At 37.2% G+C, this 21,580-nt stretch overlaps 1 protein-coding gene across 1 annotated transcript in view; it reads left to right on the top strand.

Moving 5' to 3' along the window:
* Positions 1-21,580, top strand: part of LOC149959848 (N-acetylglucosamine transporter UNC93A-like) — a 113,608-nt gene that overhangs the window by 48,552 nt on the left and 43,476 nt on the right. The window contains exon 2 of the mRNA XM_090165182.1: positions 14,840-14,909. The gene's annotated coding sequence lies outside the window, so the exon portion shown is untranslated. The remainder of the gene's footprint in view (positions 1-14,839; positions 14,910-21,580) is intronic.

Here is a 21,580-nt window from a genome sequence, read left to right as displayed (position 1 = left end):
GTTATATTCGAGAGACTAGGACTTTGATCGCGACGGCAGTTATTTAGTCCCCGTTCATAAGCTTTTAAAATTTTAACCAATCGGACTTATTTGTCTAGGCTAGACGAGCTGACGGAAATGACATCTATCGTACCAACAAGGTACTACACTTTGGGTGTCTAAGGACTTTGGCCGACACCATAAGTTTGTTCTAAAAAAAAGGGTACTACACTAGAGCCACCACTAAAATTTCGTCAAAATCGTTTTCAATGGCTAGTTTGTAGCAGCTATCGTGACCATAGCTCTTCAGTTAGCTTTTCGCCTAATGTCTAATACGTCTAAAGAAATCTCGAAAAATGGATCAACCATAATATAAAGGAGTGGCAAACCTGCTTAATTAAAACTTTTATCAAAGAATAAAAATCGAATGTAAACGGAACTCCGGCCGGTTAATTAATAAACTTTAAAACGTTCGGGATATAAACGAGGCGCATTATTTATCGTTGTTTAGTATAATAGATCGATTCTCATTAATCTTCGTGAACGCGGCTAGATCAAATCTCCGATAATCGATAGGCGCTCGCTGTAAAGAGCCCCCTCCCCCACCTAACGGATGAACTTAAAATGACGCTATCGCTCAGGCTTTATCAACCATTTAGAGGTGACAAATAGCGCCCTAGAGGCATTCGCCAACTTGTATCTCCAAAAGCCATTTGTCTAATGCGGTCGACGAGTCACGCAACCTCCCAAAAAGTGCGTCAAAATAAAAGCTGTCGCTTCTCCGTTGGCCCCCTCCGAGAGCTAAAAAATGACCACGCATCCTTTTGTCCTCTTTGACTGATGACCTCTAAGCAATTCCCAACCAAAAATGTACGCGTAACGAAATTTTCTTCTAGAGAAAAAAGGAGAAGATTATGTTAACAACGATTTATTTACAAAATAAACGAACCATGTGTAGAGTATGTTATTTGGGGTATTTTGACCGGCGGCGGCGATCCGGTGATTTTCCACCGGCGGCGGCGGCGGCGGCGCGATCGAGGTACGCCCCCTTTTTTGTGGCGGTGGTGGCGTAGCGTGGCGTTTATATGAAATTTCGTAGAAAATAATTTGCTTTTCATTCGCACTGTCAAGTAATAATTGAAATGTGATAAAGAAAGAACTACATTTTCGTCAAAGCTGCAAAGAGACTGATATCAACGAAAAATCTGCTAACCCTGTTAAAAAAATATATAAACCATCGGCGGCGCGCTAAAAAAAGCGAACGGTGTCGGGGTCTAATTTGGGGTACACTCCGTAGCTTTGGCGGTGGCCGCCGTGTTGGGTATAATTTTATTTCAATAACAAAAAGCATGGGTGACGTCGTATGACGTAGAACTGTTAGCTCCCTTTTCAGCCGAGGGAGTAGCCACCAAGTCTGACAACCGTCTACATGCGTATGAGACTGATGGTGATTTTCGCCGACCCAAATCGGCGCATTGCTCTATTCTGATTGGCTCATGTGATTACTTAAAGCAACTGTCGGCTCTATCATTTCCACCTGTATTATTAAAAGGCCACTGTTATTAGAGATGGCCATGAATCTATCCGAATCTTCGAAAAAATTACTTTTGTGGAGAGCGTGGAGCCATCTATTAATGGGAACTGAATTCAAAATAGCGAAACAATAACATCGTCAGAGAGCCATTATAGAGTATTATATTTAGACCACTTTTACTCAACTTAGTGAACTTTAACTTAAATTATATATCCCATATAAAATATATTGTAAACAATTACTATAATTGAAGTTATTGACAAATTTACAAACGAGCCAATCAACGCGAAGCGTACTTTTATGTCCCGCCTTTTGGGTCAAAATGTAGCTTCAGCATCTTGTTTTGATTTCGACGCTAGCGACATCTGTTGAAAGAAGAGCTACTTCCCCTAGAGCCGACACTTGCTTTAAAGGCCTAGGTTTTCTTCTGCCTCTCACCTTTTAAGTTTACTTTCCTTCCAAACAAATACCCTGGTGGTAGGCCAACAGCAGAACACGTTGGCCTACCACCAGAGAAAATATCGGCGACGGCGGCGTTGTAAAGGCAGCGCAGGGCTCTGAAATCGATAACGGGCGTTTGTCTCGATCCACAAATGTTTTTAGCTGACGAGCAAAATTACTTGTAATTCTTAGAAATATACCTGTTTTACTATAAAAGTCAGTTGACAATAATAAATAAAAGTATTTGCTGTTAATATTCTAACCTATTTTCATTCAATCGAATAGATGCCCCTTAGAAGTTTGCGAAATAAATTTCACGATAATAAAAATTGCCAAATTTCTAATTTTTGCAACTCGAAATGTACTAATTCTAGATTATCAAAATTAAAGACATTTAGACTTAAAATTGAAATTTACACCCTTTTTAAATTGGAGCCATTTCTCTAAATGCATTGGTTTTCGAGGTAAACTTTGAATGACCTTGACCTCTGAGTTGAAGATCATCCAAGTTGGAAATTCTAATGGGAATGTCTAGCAAATTTTGATGCTCTAGCATGAGTACTTTTCGAGTTATTAGCCCTTCAACCTGGCCTCTGATAAAAAAATTTCATCACAACCATCTTGTTTTGTCTAAAATCCCTCAAAGTGTTATTGGTCAAATTTGGTTTGGTCAAAGCTGTTTAGACCTAAAATTTGACGGGGAGCACTTTTCTAATTGAAATCAACTTTGAATCTTTAACGGTTCTCGAGATAAATTTTAAATGACCTTGAAGACGTGGTTCAAGGTCTTTAAATTTTTTCTTTCAAATGTCCTAATGCAGGAGCTACGTGGCTTTAGTCCCATTCGACCGAAGGTGGTTTTTGAGGTGTCCCATTCGACCGAATTCCGCCGAAACGTGCGGTTTTTATGTGTCCCATTCGACCGAACGCTGCTATATAAATTGGCTTTTGGAATGAGCATGAATTATATTTTTATCTTCACCTAGTCAAGAAAAGTAACTGAACCAAAACTGAAATAGTAAACTTAACCAACTCTAACCTAACCTAACCTAACCTAACCTAACCTAAACATGGATCTTCGATAGTACATACCTTATAAATAAAATACCAAATCACCCCGCCAATTGGGCTACATTTTAAAATTCTTTCGGTCGAATGGGATTTCGGTCGAATGGGAATAAACGGCTACGTGACCTGAAAATATCAATCGGTATTAAATTAAAATTTGACTTATTAGCACTCTTGGTCTAATCGAAAAGTACCAATTTCCATAATTAGAACATTAACTAAAGCTGTGTAACATACAATCATAAGTAACCGTATTCATTTATATGACACCTGATGAAGCTGTGTAGCGTACAATCATAAGTAACAATATTCATAAGTATTACACTAAATTAAGCTGTGAGTGGTGTGTTTTATGTACAATCATAAGTAACAATTTATCCATCAATACGGCACCAAATGTAGCTGTAAGCCGTGTGTCTAGCGTACAATCATAAGTATTACACTAAATTAAGCTGTGAGTGGTGTGTTTTAAGTACAATCATAAGTAACAATTTATCCATCAGTACGACACCAAATGTAGCTGTAAGCCGTGTGTCTAGCGTACAATCATAAGTAACAATATCCATCAGTACGACACCAAATGTAGCTGTAAGCCGTGTGTCTAGCGTACAATCATAAGTAACAATATCCATCAGTACGACACAAAATGTAGCTGTAAGCCGTGTGTCTAGCGTACAATCATAAGTAACAATATCCATCAGTACTACACCAAATGTAGCTGTAAGCCGTGTGTCTAGCGTACAATCATAAGTAACAATATCCATCAGTACGACACCAAATGTAGCTGTAAGCCGTGGGTCTAGCGTACAATCATAAGTAACAATATCCATCAGTACGACACCAAATGTAGCTGTAAGCCGTGTGTCTAACGTACAATCATAAGTAACAATATCCATCAGTACGACACCAAATGTAGCTGTAAGCCATGTGTCTAGCGTACAATCATAAGTAACAATATCCATCAGTACGACACCAAATGTAGCTGTAAGCCGTGTGTCTAGCATACAATCATAAGTAACCGTATTCATTTATATGACACCTGATGAAGCTGTGTAGCGTACAATCATAAGTAACAATATTCATAAGTATTACACTAAATTAAGCTGTGAGTGGTGTGTTTTAAGTACAATCATAAGTAACAATTTATCCATCAGTACGACACCAAATGTAGCTGTAAGCCGTGTGTCTAGCGTACAATCATAAGTAACAATATCCATCAGTACGACACCAAATGTAGCTGTAAGCCGTGTGTCTAGCGTACAATCATAAGTAACAATATCCATCAGTACGACACAAAATGTAGCTGTAAGCCGTGTGTCTAGCGTACAATCATAAGTAACAATATCCATCAGTACTACACCAAATGTAGCTGTAAGCCGTGTGTCTAGCGTACAATCATAAGTAACAATATCCATCAGTACTACACCAAATGTAGCTGTAAGCCGTGTGTCTAGCGTACAATCATAAGTAACAATATCCATCAGTACGACACCAAATGTAGCTGTAAGCCGTGGGTCTAGCGTACAATCATAAGTAACAATATCCATCAGTACGACACCAAATGTAGCTGTAAGCCATGTGTCTAACGTACAATCATAAGTAACAATATCCATCAGTACGACACCAAATGTAGCTGTAAGCCGTGTGTCTAGCGTACAATCATAAGTAACAATATCCATCAGTACGACACCAAATGTAGCTGTAAGCCGTGTGTCTAACGTACAATCATAAGTAACAATATCCATCAGTACGACACAAAATGTAGCTGTAAGCCGTGTGTCTAGCGTACAATCATAAGTAACAATATCCATCAGTACGACACCAAATGTAGCTGTAAGCCGTGTGTCTAGCGTACAATCATAAGTAACAATATCCATCAGTACGACACCAAATGTAGCTGTAAGCCGTGTGTCTAGCGTACAATCATAAGTAACAATATCCATCAGTACGACACCAAATGTAGCCGTAAGCCGTGTGTCTAACGTACAATCATAAGTAACAATATCCATCAGTACGACACCAAATGTAGCTGTAAGCCGTGTGTCTAGCGTACAATCATAAGTAACAATATCCATCAGTACGACACCAAATGTAGCTGTAAGCCGTGTGTCTAGCGTACAATCATAAGTAACAATATCCATCAGTACGACACCAAATGTAGCTGTAAGCCGTGTGTCTAACGTACAATCATAAGTAACAAAATCAATATGTGAAGCTTTGTAACGTACAATCACTATTAACATAATATAAGTTAGTATGGTACTAAATGAATCTGTAATCGTTTTTACACGACACTTGGTTCCCCTTTGGGATACAAAATTTTTAATATAATGTTTTGGACATGCCTGGGGAAGTAGCTTTACGCATACGATGTGGAACTTATATTACGGCTGGGCCAACTTGTTAACCTTCATACTGATTTGGATTCTTAATGGCGTATGTTAGACAAAGACATAAAATTATCTATCAACGTTCACATTTCTACAGGGTTTTGATTCAACGAAATTACTTTGAATATACTTTACTTTTAAAACTGTAATCTTAATTTAGTTTAAAACAATAAATTCCCAATTTCGACAAGTTGATTAAATTGTTTTCTTTACATTTTTGCTTTGACTAAAGTGAATAATTCTAAAGCAATTCATGCTCACTATTTGGTCATCGTGCATCATGTGATCTCCTTTGAATAAATTAACACTGAAATCGTTTTCTATGACTAGTTTGAAAATCAGTAGTCAACCGATTTATCCGGTCATGTGACCGTGGCAAAAATTAGCATTAATTCTATTCGGGGAGATAACTTTTAAAGAGGTTTTCCCTCAATCTCTTCAGTTTCCCCTTCGATAAAAACTTGTTGAGGTTAACGTTAATAGTGAGTGCAGGGAGCTGTTGGCTCGCGTGGCATGAAGGACTTGCCACCACCCTCCTACGCAATGTAACCCGGCCACCTGAATTAATGGCTTTAAAAGTCGCTTGAGGACTTAGGCCTAAGGTTGTGCCTTGGGTATTAGCCTAGCTAGCTGGTTATAAAAATGAAAAATCCATTAATGACAATTTACATTTATTGAAGGAAAAATCCATTAGGGGCCGTTTAAATCTATTTAAAATTTCCTTCTAATTCCATACTTTTTAAATTTTATCCACTCTTAAAAATAAAATTACCGGCTAACCATGGTAAAAGGTAAAATATATTTTCCACTCAGCTCTCTATAATACAAGTACGGGCAACTTCAATGTTTAATAATAATCAGCTAGGCTAATACCCAAGTCACCACCTTAGGCCTAAGCCTTCTAGCGACTTTTAATGCCTTTAATTCGGGTGGCCAGGTTACAATGCGTATAGGAGGGTGGTGGCAAGCCCTTAATGCCACGCCAGTCAACAGCTTCCTACACTCACTATTAGCGTTATCAAATGCTTTGATTTGATCTCATAAAGGCTGGCCGTAAATTATGTTACATGGGACGATACAAATTTTAATCCAAGTTGACGTTTATTATTGAAAATGGATTAGCCAAAAATGTTGCTTTAGAGCTATCGAACTATAGCTTAAATGAAAGGATGCGCTGGTTCCTAGAATAAAATGAGAATATATTTTGTAGAAAATCGATGGAAGGAGTCATTCAGTATAGAATGTGATGGTTGATCGAATAAAGGTGGAGTTCCAGTAGACCAATTAAGGTGCTAAATATAGTGTCTGCAGCCCAAAATGACACGGTGGTGTCAGCCTCGCCCATTGACGGCCTTTTTAAAGGAGATGACTCTTCTTGGTACTTTTATGATAGCTCATCGAACCTAAAATAGACACTATTGGCCACAAAAGCGCGATACTTTCAGCCAGTGATACGAGTTATAAATCTTATGCAGTCTATAAATGTCTTTGTACCAGAAGATAATAATAAAGCTCTAACGAAAGAAGTATCCATTAAAATCAAATAATTACCTTCGCAGGCTCGATGACCTTTATAAATGTAATTATAATACGAGATATTCAAACACATGATAAAACCCAAAGTTCATAAAAGTAAGATTCTAAAACAAATATCCCACCTTGGACCAAAATTGTTTAATCTATTACCCCTTGAATTGAAAAAGACAGCTACTTTTATGGATTGTAAATAACTATGATGTAATTAGTAATAGTATCGGCTGGTAAAGCTATTTTGTTTACTTTTATTCTCCTTTGAGTTTGAAATTTGTATATTAATACTGTACCATCGCGTACGACACAAAATTAATTTATATAAACCAGTCCTCTACCCACAAGCTTTGCTTATTTAGAGGACTAAATTTTTTATAAACATAAAAATGTATTACTATAAATAAATAAATAAAATAAAAAAGGGCGTATATTTCCCACCAATCGGCGGATGTGAACACCTCATCATGATGATGACATTGTGCAGTATAAAAATTGTACTAGGTAGCGACAGATGTGTAACGATAGGGGGGCAGAGGGGGCATGTTGGACCGGGCGCCGCTGTAGAGGTCTTCTGGAGGAGCGTCAAAAGGTCCAGAATTATTCCAACTATATAAGTTGCTTAAATTCAAATGTTCCTAAAGGTCCTTTAGACGCGTTTGACGTTTCTAAATAATGTGCGCGTAGAATTTACTTTTTAACGTTCTTAAAGGCCTAGGTTTTCTTCTGCCTGTCACCCTTTGAGTTTACTTCCCGCCAAACAAATACCCTGGCGAAATACGTTGGCCTACCACCAGGGTATTTGTTTGGCAAGAAAGTAAATTTAAAGGGTGACAGGCAGAAGAATACCTAGGCCTTTGATGACAGAACACTGTCGCGAGACGAACTCATCTAGATTTCCTTGGGAATTTAATCAGTATATAACTCTCAGTAGAACAGAACCAACGACGTAATATGTATGGGATAAATTAATATTTATTAATAATTTATTTTATTTATGATGTACATCGGGGGCATCAAATCAACATTTTGAACCCGGTGCCACAACCCCTCTGTACGCCACTGTGTAGCTATAGTTACTTATATTACAAACCATATTTTGCCGATGTAATAGAGTTACAAAATTCATAATTGATGATTTTCCTTATAACACGTACTTTAAAAAATCGTCGGACCTGCGAAGATAAACGTTTCAAGCAAATCAAGAATATTTTTAGATACGCTACAAATCTTTTTTATCTTTCATATTAATTTTTGATTTCACGATATGTAAACTAACCTTTAATGTAGATTTTTTACTGTACTTTCATTGAGTCTTTGCAATTATTTTTAAATTGGTTTCGGTGTCTATAAGGTGGGGTGGCGGAGTGGTTAGCACTTTCGCCACGCAGCAAGAGGAGCCGGGTACGATCCCAGCTTGTGGCACTTGGTGAAAACTCGGAACAACTCCTTCCGCGTTGAGTTTGCAAGTTCGGTTTCCCCTTCCATAAAAACTTGTTGAGGTTACCGGTAATAGTTAGTGATGGGAGCTGTTGGCTCGCGTGGCATGCAGGGCTTTCCACCACCCTCCTACGCATTGTAACCCGGCCACCTGAATTAATGGCTTCAAAAGTCGCTTGATGACTTAGGCCTAAGCTGATTATTATTATTATTACATTTCAAGACAATGAGGTTCAATGTCATCAAAATCTGCCATTTTGGAATTTTGAGGTGGGCTACAACACAGCCTATACCCTTAGCACCGCTACTGATACTTTTGCATAATAGAGACTTGGCACTCCGTAGCTTTGGCCATGGCCGCCATTGTGGTCCTATTTTTCTTCCCACGATAAAAACTATTGAAAAAAAAACAGTGACGTAGCACTGCCAAGTCCCTATAGGGGATTGATACTCATTTCGTTAAGAGTTTTATTATATACTTCTGATTACACTAATGGCATTATAATGTTTAAGAAGTTTATTATTATACATCATTACGTTATTATGGAAATTAAAGAAATTTCACATCATCTATTTCTTTTTTTTATCGAGCCTAATATATTGTCCCCAATTATCGCTTAAATAAAACCTGTTCAGCGATTGCCTAGACGCAGTAATACAGATCCACGATATACTTGTAAAATCTGCTTAATAATAATAATAAACACGTGACTATTTTATTCAATGACTCGCGCGTGCGCGTATGCGAGAAAATAAAATGATAGCGGCATTTATTGAATCGCCTAATCCCTTCACGAGTCCATTTCCCTTAAAAAAAATCTAACCAGTCCGATATCTCATTGTTCTCTAAAACTGACGTTTTACCTTCCGTCCTCTCGTGATTGGTGTTAAATTAGATATCCGCTGATAAATCATTCTCCCTAAGTATCAACATAAGTAACATTATTAACATTATAACAATAAGTATGACAATTAACGAGATTTATAACCAAACTGTTTTTCATAGTTATTGCGTAATCAAGATGTTTTCTCAGCACAGAGCCCTCTAGTGTCTAAAATATGCGGGACTTCCGCTAAGCCGAAATATCTGGTTTCCGATAGATAGGCGGAATATTAGGCTATAATGATAAAAAAATATAAAAGATTTTCTCGGCGCCACGAGCTCATGTTTTTTATCACGCGTGATTCGCACGCGGGCTTCAAAACAAAGCCAAAGCCCCTCGCGACTCCAGAACGTGCTCTCCGATATTAGGCTTAAATTTTTTATCAAAACGTAGTCATCCAAACGGTACGTCGTGAGTCCAAGTCACAGCTTGAAGAGAGTATCAGTGCCGAAAAAAGGTTCGGTTAGAAAATTAGCATTAAAGCAATAGGAAGTGTCATACTTATTATTATTATGTTTAATACTTATGGTATCAATAAAGACATTCTTGATGGTACTTGGAAATTTTCGTCATAGTTTTGGAAATTTATAATACCCCCAAAAGGGGATTGACCCTGGCCGAAGAAAAATGCCTGGCGAATTCGGCCTGGCAAAATGTCGATATCTTTCGACGGTTCTAGTTTGAAATTGAATTTATACTTCTTTCGATTGGTATTGTTTTCCTCCGTCTCTCTAACCGAGTCAGTTCCTTCCGCTCTAATTTATTAAAGTACAATCAGTCCAGTAGCACTAAAGCTAATAAGCTATAAACCTTTTCTGACGTCTTAAGGCGAATGGTAGGTGTTTGTTTTCTTGGAAGTTTTATCGAAGGAATAACCGAATAAGAGTGGCCAATAAGAGGAAAACCCGATGCGCTTCTATTAAAGGGACTATGATAGACGCCAAGACCAATGGGGGTGGAATTTTGAAACGTCGCAGGTCGTTCAAAACTGGACGCAATCTAGAGAGGGAACACTGGATTGGTTGATGTTTGAGCATGCGCAGAGACCGATTTTTTGCCTGTTGTCGAGAAACAAAATATATATTGTCAGGAATCCATACCTCTACTTGGAATGCTTATCGCGGCAGATTTTCGTCTCGTGGCTGACGGTTTTTTGGACGTCACTATGTTAACTTAACCAACAGCAGCGTGAGAGGGGAGCGCGCGCAGAGGGGATTTTTTATCTCGTAGGCGGGGCCAAAGGTAAATAGCTATAGATTATTGGCCATCGAAAAGCGGGAGGTAAATAGCTATAGATTATTTGCCATCGAAACTCGGGAGGCAAATAGCTATAGATTATTTGCCATCGAAAATCATGAGGTAAATAGCTATGGATTATTTGCCATCGAAAAGCGGGAGGTAAATAGCTATAGATTATTCGCCATCGAAAATCATGAGGTAAATAACTATGGATTATTGGCCATCGAAAAGCGGGAGGTAAGTAGCTATAGATTATTCGCCATCGAAAATCATGAGGTAAATAGCTATGGATTATTGACCATCGAAAAGCGGGAGGTAAATAGCTATAAATTATTCGCCATCGAAAATCATGAGGTAAATAGCTATGGATTATTGGCCATCGAAAATCATGAGGTAAATAGCTATGGATTATTTGCCATCGAAACTCGGGAGGTACATAGCTATAGATTATTCGCCATCGAAAATCATGAGGTACATAGCTATAGATTATTCGCCATCGAAAATCATGAGGTAAATAGCTATGGATTATTGGCCATCGAAAAGCGGGAGGTAAATAGCTATAGATTATTCGCCATCGAAAATCATGAGGTAAATAGCTATAGATTATTCGCCATCGAAAATCATGAGGTAAATAGCTATGGATTATTTGCCATCGAAACTCGGGAGGCAAATAGCTATAGATTATTCGCCATCGAAAATCATGAGGTAAATAGCTATGGATTATTGGCCATCGAAAATCATGAGGTAAATAGCTATGGATTATTGGCCATCGAAAAGCGGGAGGTAAATAGCTATAGATTATTTGCCATGGAAAATCGGGAGGTACATAGCTATAGATTATTTGCCATCAAATATCGGGAGAAAAATAGCAACGACCAACGCAGCCTCTGCTTTAAAGGAATTTTGAATATAACGGGGAAGGATTTTCGGGAATTTTTTCTTCCACCCAGGTTGGAATTATATAATATTGTAGTTCAATCAACAAAATCTTGCTACCATAACTGCAAAATCAGAACAGAATTTTACCAGTGAAGTGAAGAATGCTGAAATTCCGAATTAGCGGGCGTTAAATACTTTATAAGGTGTTGCTAACTGAACATAGTTCCGCGTAAATTCACGTATTTTAGATTGTTAAAAAAGAGCAAACAAAGAACGTTAACTTCTATTGGCGCCAAGGCTTATTGTCGAATCAGCACCGAATTTAATAAAACATACTACGGCTGAAATCTCGGTTGTGAACCACGCCTCTCTGTCTTGGGGAATCATCAGGGACACCGCAATCTTCCTTATAGACATTCCTAGTGTATACGTATACAGGGTGTTCTCTATTGGTGCTAGGACCGAGCGTCTACGGGATCTACAGATGGTTTTAAGACGAAAATGTTCTATGGCCTTTTTTCCGATTTAGGCCACCATTTCGAAGTTACGAAACAATTGATGTATGGACGACCCCTTCATTTAACATTACATTTTAATACCTTAAAGGCCGACAACATAGATCTTCGGTTTACTCTGTCTCTCACTGGAAGTAGGCTTACTGCAATACAAGTGTGCCATGCAGTCAGCCTACTTCCAGTGAAAGACAGAGTAAGCCGAAGATTTATGTAGTCGAACTTTAACGTAAATTATCTGTTTCATTCGTAGACATAGAAAGAAATAAAAAAATCTTTCCCGGCGAAAGTAACTCTTTATGAATGAATAAAATATTCACGCGCTCACTACAAAATCATTTTGTTGGGACGCGAACGCGCTATTTTTTCGTTACCATGGCGATTATTTATTTCTTTTAGGAAATAAGTGAAAATAAACTTTACTAAACCTATAGACGCTAAAAGAAATTATTCGATCCAAAATAAAAACCGTCAAAAGGAAGGGTTTTTAAATTAAAAACGCGTGAATCTCGATGATATCGCCCATTTTTTCGTAGCACGTGTAATTATTTATTCTGATAATAAAATAGAATCACGTGGGCTTACTAATATTTATCCGCATTTGTCTTAGCCAATAAGATTATCCCCTCCGAGCAAGCACGCGCCAATTTACACAATATAACCGTTGAATTTTTTCAAATCAATTTCTTTTAAGATCTATTAAAAAATCAAATCAGATAATCGCCATGGTAACGAAAAAATAGCGCGTTCGCGTCCCAACAAAATGATTTTGTAGTGATATTTTTTTTATTTCGGCCACGTGCCGAAATAGAAGGGGAACGGTCAAGCTTTAACCAGTTAGATCACCCTATAGCCCATTAAAAACTAAAATTTATGGCGAAAACCGCATCAAAAAATATTGAGTGGTTAATTTTTAATAAAATAAAGAAATTTCGGGAAATCGAAAAGCGCGCGTCCGCCGCGACACCTGGTGAGAAGTCGGTGAGACAGAAAAACAAAGTAAAAGCGCGCGCTGCTGAAGACGCGAAAAATTTGTTTCGCACGCGCGGCGCGTTCCAGTTATAAAAGACCTAAGCCTAAATTGCGCAATTTTAAAAGTTAGGATATATCCTAGCTATAGTTCGCAAATCGCTCATACGGGGTTAGGGGCGCTGGCGGCAGTCCCTAAGACACCTGGCGTTATTTTTCGTTTCAACTTTTTGGGCCAAAAGTTATTTTTTCAAGACAAAGGTACTTTTTAGTATATCGAACGTCTTGTTAATCTTTTAATACGGAAATAAGGCCATATTTGGAAAAGCTTGGCCGTTCCCCTTTAAGGTATTAAAATGTAATGTTAAATTAAGGGGTCGTCCATACATCAATTGTTTCGTAACTTCGAAATGGTGGCCTAAATCGGAAAAATGCCATTGAACATTTTCGTCTGAAAATTATCTGTAGAACCCGTAGACGCTCGGCCCTACCACCATTTAAGGAACACCCTGTATAATTTCCGGGTAATACACATTCCAAACAGAAAAATCCTTACATCGTAGCAGCAACTGGCGAAAGCTTGGAGCAATAGCGGTTTTATTTATTCCCATCTCGCTCTAATAATGAAATTACGATCAGACTCGATATAAAGCCCGAAGCGTGAATGGGCCTCGCCAAAGATCTTTTCAACTCCGTAAATAAAGTACTTTCTTTCGTCGTTCTAAAATGGCTGAGCTTTTTTCGACAGAAAACGCGTTCGTAACAAACTTATCTTTCTTCGCAAAAGGACGTTTTTATCCCCAATAGACTTTCCTTTTTTCATAAAAGCGCCCCCTGGATGGAAAGTTTACGTGACCAAACTATAAGAAACATCGAATCATGACTGTTGGATGGTTGTTGGTAGCGTCACGCGCGAATACTAAAAAGTTAAGCTACTTTTGCTTTCAGTATTGCCTCGAAGTCCATCGAAAGAGTTGATGGGTTCCAACGAGCTGAGTCCATTTGTTGCCAAGCCCTTTAAGGATATAAACAAACCAACAAAACCCTACTTAAAGGTGTAAATCGAAAATCCATCAAGAACTAGATTGAGAACAAATAAATAAGAACATGTATAGAGGAATGAAATATTATAAATATGTGTTTATGGTTTTATGCTTAGAGAGAATGACCATGTCGAGAATATCACCGAGCCACCAATTGGTGTCCATAGTCACCCGCGTTTTTTAATCGCGTTGGAAGAGAACCAATGCTTGTCGTTCAAGGGGAGAATAATTCTGAAACACGCTAAATATCGTTTCAACATAGTCATTTTTCTACCAACCAAGATTTTGAACACAATTTTTCCCCGTTAGTTGATGATATAATACCAACTTAATTGGTGCCATTTTTAGCGTAATTACCACGAATCATTTTTTTACATCTTTTACAGTAGGGACTAGAGTTGTAAGTCGGAAAATATTCCGTATTTTTCCGAAGAAAATAAAAAAGTTTTCATTCCATGTTTATATATTTTTGGCAAATTTAAATAAAGCGGCATTTTCGCCTCATTTTTTCGAATCTAATAGTAAAAACTAAATATCTAGACTAGTTTGAACTGATTAACAATGTAACCCTATTAATGTTTTGTTATATGTTTACTGTTATTAGACATTTTATATCGATAATAAGATAAAAACCCTTAAATAGTAATTTTTGTTTTAATTTTTTATTTTTCCGATTTGCGGAAAATTTTATGTAAATTTTTCCGCATTTTATTTTTCCGTAAAATTAACAACTCTAGTAAGGACTAAGAATTAATATTTATACTTATAAATCATACTCTTACTATATAAATTTAGTTTTACTCGGCAACTAACGTTGACCATTCGTTTTTATTTCCGTTTCAAAAATATGACCGACGTTTCACCATTCTTACAAGAAAGTTTACTTAATTGATTTACAACTGGTGAGATTCTATAGCAACATTTTCTTTTGCAGAATTCCTTCACTCAAGATAACGACTTTCAAAGCCGATCACGATCAATGTCGAGTTGATGATTTTTCAGAGGTAAGAATACAATTTGAAGATTTCACAACAGCACTTAATTTAAATAATTTAAATAACACGATTTAAATCCAAATATTTTTTAATCATTTAAATATTACGTATTTTAATGCTTTAGTCCCATTCGACCGAAATCCCATTCGAACGAAGGCGGTTTTTGAGGTGTCCCATTCGACCGAATTCCGCCGAAACGTGCGGTTTTTATGTGTCCCATTCGACCGAACGCTGCTATATAAATTGGCTTTTGCTATGTTTTCAATTTAGTTACTGAAGTCGTTTGCAATGGAGTGGATAGCTAATAAAGGAGGGTATTTATACATCAATAATAATTATTTATTCCGTCTTAATCTCAAAATGAAGTAGCACTCTCCCTACTAGATGCAGTTGCTATGAATTTAGCTATGCCATTTTAATATCTTTGTACTATGCATTTATTTGAAAATAAAATGGAATGAGCATGAATTATATTTTTATCTTCACCTAGTCAAGAAAAGTAACTGAACCAAAACTGAAATAGTAAACTTAACCAACTCTAACCTAACCTAATCTAACCTAACCTAACCTAACCTAACCTAAACATGGATCTTCGATAGTACATACCTTATAAATAAAATACCAAATCACCCCGCCAATTGGGCTACATTTTAAAATTCTTTCGGTCGAATGGGATTTCGATCGAATGGGAATAAACGATTTTATTGGATGAATAAAAAATTATAAAAAGATTTTAACGAATTGAAGCAAATCTTGACAAATTAAAGTAGTAAATAGTATAATAAATTGATTGAAAATTGAAATAAATTTAGATTAAATAACTGATAGAAGCAAACCTTCCGTCAATTAGACTGAAAAATAACCATGAACTGTTGAAAACTCAGTAAATTCAATAAAATAATAAATCAGATATAAATTTAATTATTCTATAGTTTTGTTTTAAAAAATCAAAAAATTGTCAACACTGCTTCGAAATCAAATCAATCAAATAGAAATTTTTGTAATTTGGCGAGGTTACAACAAACTGTAACTTCGAATAGAACTTGGCATACAGCCCAAATGAAACATCATAAGACTGCTTTTATTCCAACTATATAAGTTGCTTAAATTCAAATGTTCCTAAAGGTCCTTTAGACGCGTTTGACGTTTCTAAATAATGTGCGCGTAGAATTTACTTTTGAACGTTCTTAAAGGCCTAGGTTTTCTTCTGCCTGTCACCCTTTAAGTTTACTTCCCGCCAAACAAAAACCCTGGCGAAACACGTTGGCCTACCACCAGGGTAATTTTTTGGCAGGAAAGTAAATTTAAAGGGTGACAGGCAGAAGAATACCTAGGCCTCTAATGACAGAACACTGTTGAAGGACGAACTCGTCCGAATTTCGTTGGGAATTTAATTAGTATATAATTCTCAGTAGAACAGAACCAACGACGTAATATGTATGGGATAAATTAATATTTATTCCCAATTTATTTTATTTTTGGTGTACATCGGGGGCATCATATTAACATTTGAACCCGGTGCCACAACCTAAGAAACCGTTGCAGTATAAAATGATTGAGTTTTCATTTTTAAAGAGAATGCAGGAATATTCTCAAAGTGTTCTAAAGAACATTCAGAACCTCTTTTTAAAAGACTTTTCAGAATTGGTTTTATTAATGGGGGTAATTTTAAATTTATAAAAGCTCCAGCTCTGGGGATATTCTCTAAGAGCTCTTATAAATTATTAACACGGGCACTGCTAGCTTTATCGTTTGTTAATAAATTCGCTTTTAAGGAAATATATCAATTTGCGAATATTGAAAATTTAGTTTTAACCTAGGCTTAGAAGTGTCCTCTTAGAGGGCTATCACACAGTCATCAAAGACAACATATGATGGAGGCTTCAAAGACTTTCATATTCTAATGAAACATGTAATGTCCTAGCTAAGCCTAGATCTGAATAACATTTAAAGCAAGTGGCGGCTCGATGTGAAGTAGTTCTTTTTTCGATAGAAGTCGCTAGCGTCGACACAAAAAGGCGGTACTTATAGGTACCCCTCGCGTTGATTGGATCGTTTGAAAATCGGTCAATAACATAAATTACAGCAATTATAAACAATATTTTTACACGGGATATATATTTTCGGTTAAAGTCCACTAAACAGTGGCGGATATTGGGCGCTTTTGGGAAACCGCGCAAATGGGAACTGCGCTAACGGGAACTGCGCTAATAGGCATTTACCCGTAATATACTACTCAGTTCGGTTGCGAGTCCCAGTTGGTACTGGGCGAGAGTGTCAGTGTCGAAAAAAGGTCGTGTAAGAAAATTGTTATTTTTATTGTTATTATGTTACTTGTGATAATATTTTGCAACATGATGGAGCTCTGCGTTGATTTAAACCTTGATTGCGCTATAACTCTGACTATAATTGGCGCCCGGTGATAATTTTGGCTGACTAGCATACTTATCCATTTTATGTTACTTATGACGCTGATAAATACCAAATTAGTTTGCGTTGAGGTCGTGTTTCCTAGAAGCGGTTTGATCCCAGAATCAACAAACTCTTCGCCGAGATCAAAGCTTCCGAATGATGGGAAATTTCGTTTTCCAGGAATCTAAAAATATGGACCGTCAGACGCGTATAAACTTTCTTATATTTTCGAAATTTCTACTTGCTAAACTACAAGACCAAAATCGAGCGAAACAAGGATAAAGAAATCTTCAGAGGGACTCACTAGATGGCTTTTATGGACAGGGTGACCGTCGTCACGCTAGTATAAATCAAACAAAATTTTGTGATTTTTCTTTTGTGTTATTTCAGACTTTTCTTTTGTGATATCTCAGACTTTCTTAAGTGATACTTCAAATATATCTTCAGTGTTCTCTCAGACATTTATTCAGTGATATTTCAGAGATTTATTCAGTGATATTTCAGACATTTCTTCAGTGATATCTCCGACATTTCTTCAGTGATATCTCCGACATTTCTTCAGTGATATCTCCGACATTTCTTCAGTGATATTTCAAATATATCTTCAGTGTTCTCTCAGACATTTATTCAGTGATATTTCAGAAATTTATTCAGTGATATTTCAGACATTTCTTCAGTGATATTTCAATTACATCTTCAGTGTTCTCTCAGACATTTATTCAGTGATATTTCAGAGATTTTTCAATGATATCTCAGAGATTTTTTCAGTGATATCTCAGACATTTCTTCAGTGATATCTCAAAGATTTCTTCAGTGATATTTCAGAGATTTGTTTAGTGATATATCAGTTATTTCTAGTGACATCGCAGATATTTCTTTATCGTTATTTCTGATATTTATTTAGTGATATCTTAGAGATTAATTTAGAATTGGTACAAAAGATATCTTTAGTGATTTTTCAGAGATTTCATGTAGAGTAGATTTCTCCCCTGATTTGTCAACGGTTTAATTTACATAATAGTCTTCATTTTCAGATATTTTTTAAAGCCAACTTATTAAAAGGGATTATTCACAGATTTCTTTTACGACAGATTTCTTCGCTGATTTATCCCCTCGTAGAAGTAGCGAAGCCCTCTACGGATGTCTTCGTCCATGACGTAAAAAGTGCCCCTCTGAGCCCGCATCCTCGTCCGCGCATTCAAACATAACATTTGACCATTTTTCGAAAATAAAAGCTTTGAGATAGATAACAATTTATCAAAGGGAAAATACAGTTCGGCGCTTTAAATCGGGCTGTAGCGATGATTTGCCATTTTCTTTCCCCCGACAGAGGCGCACGTGGTTTTTATACAGAATAAACTCACTCTGCACCCCTAATTAAGTACAAATAAGTTATTTACTATTTAAAATTACGCGTATTACGCTAAGTGGATTCCTATAAGGGTTTTTGTTGAAAGCCCCCTTCAGGGTTGTGTTCAAAAACGTCAAAACTTAAGGGACCAGTCTAATAAAAAGCGGTCTCTCTTTCATTTCGTACCCCCAACGGTGAATTCCCTCCACACTGAAGACTGCTTTGAAGAGATATAAGCCGCGTTCACACTACGCACTTTGGAAACGTTTTGAAACGGTTTCGAAAGATAAAATACGATAAATAAATTCGACACCAAAATTTTAAAATTTGATATTTCGAAACCGTTTTAAAACGTTTCCTAATTGTCTAGTGTGAACGCGGCTATAATGTATTTGCCTGAAAAAAACCCAAACGGACGAGTGAATTGCTTTCCCCCATTTCCACTTCAACCAAATAGATTCGAATTCAGCGAGCTTTCTGATTGACGGTTTTGTAATGAAGAAATTACCCACTTTCAGCGCGTGAATTCCGCTGTCTATATGCCTGTATTAAAAATGTCGACCCACCCGGCGAAATTTTAATTTATTTGGAGATGTATTTCCTGTTCCTGTCTTGCGTAGTTTCGTGTTTTCGGTTTTAAATCGTCTGCGTTTGAGACGACGTGTCACGAAATAGCAGTTTCTTATTGGTCTTTCATAAAATTAAAAATTTACCCACCTTTTAATGTAGGCGTATAGTAGGTTACCACATGTGGTGACTACGGAGCTAAAGCCGTGTTCACACTAGACACTTTGGAACCGTTTTTAAACAGTTTCGAAAGCTAAAATTGAACATTTTCAACTGTATTAATACGATAAATACTGTACATTCGACAGAAAAAAATTTACAATTTCATCTTTCGAAACCGTTTTGAAACGGGTCCAAAGTGTCTAGTGTGAACGTGACTTAATTGTGTTTGGGGTTTCGACTGAAAGCGGGTAAACACTATTGACTATGAGCGAGGCAGCTATTTCGAATCTAGGGCACCCAGGTCTATCTTATCTTTGCTTCGATTAATTCGTACGCTAAGTAGTAGGTTTATAAGTCCCGCGCCACTTCTAGATGGCACCAGGTGCCAGAACAAAAAGAATGGAATCGATCTGAATCAGTTTTTGTCGGTCAACTTTTTTCAGTGCTTTTCCGTGTAAGATAAGCGAGTATAGTACTTTATATTCCGTGCAAGTGGCCAACCGTCTACACGCGGACCGAACACGAGATATATCCCAAGATTTATATAACGCGATTTAAAAGTTTTGCCCGAAAAAAGGATTTACATTTTAAAAGCATTCCCGGTTTTATCCTCGCCGCTCGGTCTTTCTTCCGATGTAACTTCGAAGTTGTTATCGGGAAGAAAAGAAATGGAACTTCGGTTCGTCATTTCTTCCTTCAAAAGAGTTTTCATTTACGAAGAAGGAAAAGAAGAAGACGTTTAAAAATAACTATATATAGGATTACTCACTTTCTACAACTTTAAATAGATTTACAAACCTTTTATCCTTAACTAGATTATAAAAATTCGAGAGAGCCAACCTACTTCCCTTTTTTTCTTTGGACAAACTCTTCCATTGGATTATTCCAACCCAAGTTCCTACCTTATTAAATTAGAGTATACGCGTTTCAAATTAGCGGCGTGCATTTGAAGTAGTTCCAAGAATCGAAGGAGATTTCCGAGAAATTGCGTGGTCTTAGACAAAGGAGCCGTTTCTCAATGTACGTAAAGACTGGTTTTCACAAGGGCAAAAACGCCACAACGGCGAGCTTCGATTCAAAATATTGTATTATGCTTGGTTTCCACTAGGACGAAAACGCCATAACGATGAGCTTCGATTCAAAATATTGTATAATGCTTGGTTTTCACTAGGACGAAAACGCCATAACGATGAGCTTCGATTCAAAATATTGTATAATGCTTGGTTTTCACTAGGACAAAAACACCGTAACGGCGAGCTTCGATTCAAAATATTGTATAATGCTTGGTTTTCACTAGGACGAAAACGCCATAACGACGAGTTTCGATTCAAAATATTGTAATGCTTGGTTTTCACTAGGACGAAAACGCCATAACGACGAGCTTCAATTCAAAATATTGTATCATGCTTGGTTTCCACTAGGACGAAAACGCCATAACGACGAGCTTCAATTCAAAATATTGTATCATGCTTGGTTTCCACTAGGACGAAAACGCCATAACGGCGAGCTTCGATGCAAAATATTGTATCATGCTTGGTTTCCACTAGGACAAAAACACCGTAACGGCGAGCTTCGATTCAAAATATTGTAATGCTTGGTTTTCACTAGGACGAAAACGCCATAACGACGAGCTTCAATTCAAAATATTGTATCATGCTTGGTTTCCACTAGGACGAAAACGCCATAACGACGAGCTTCAATTCAAAATATTGTATCATGCTTGGTTTCCACTAGGACGAAAACGCCATAACGGCGAGCTTCGATGCAAAATATTGTATCATGCTTGGTTTCCACTAGGACGAAAACGCCATAACAACGAGCTTCGATTTAAAATATTGTATAATGCTTGGTTTTCACTAGGACGAAGACGCCACAACGGCGAGCTTCGATTCAAAATATTGTATCATGCTTGGTTTCCACTAGGACGAAAACTCCATAACGACGAGCTTCGATTCAAAATATTGTATCATGCTTGGTTTCCACTAGGACGAAAACGCCATAACGGCGAGCTTCGATTCAAAATATTGTATCATGCTTGGTTTCCACTAGGACAAAAATGCCGTAACGGCGAGCTTCGATTCAAAATATTGTATAATGCTTGGTTTTCACTAATACGAAGACGCCACAACGGCGAGCTTCGATTCAAAATATTGTATTATGCTTGGTTTCCACTAGGACGAAAACGCCA

Source organism: Leiobunum rupestre, chromosome 2 (genome assembly GCF_980474605.1).
Source record: "Leiobunum rupestre chromosome 2, qqLeiRupe1.1.hap1, whole genome shotgun sequence".
Classification (NCBI taxonomy): domain Eukaryota; kingdom Metazoa; phylum Arthropoda; class Arachnida; order Opiliones; family Sclerosomatidae; genus Leiobunum; species Leiobunum rupestre.
This window is presented reverse-complemented; position numbering and strand designations above follow the sequence as displayed.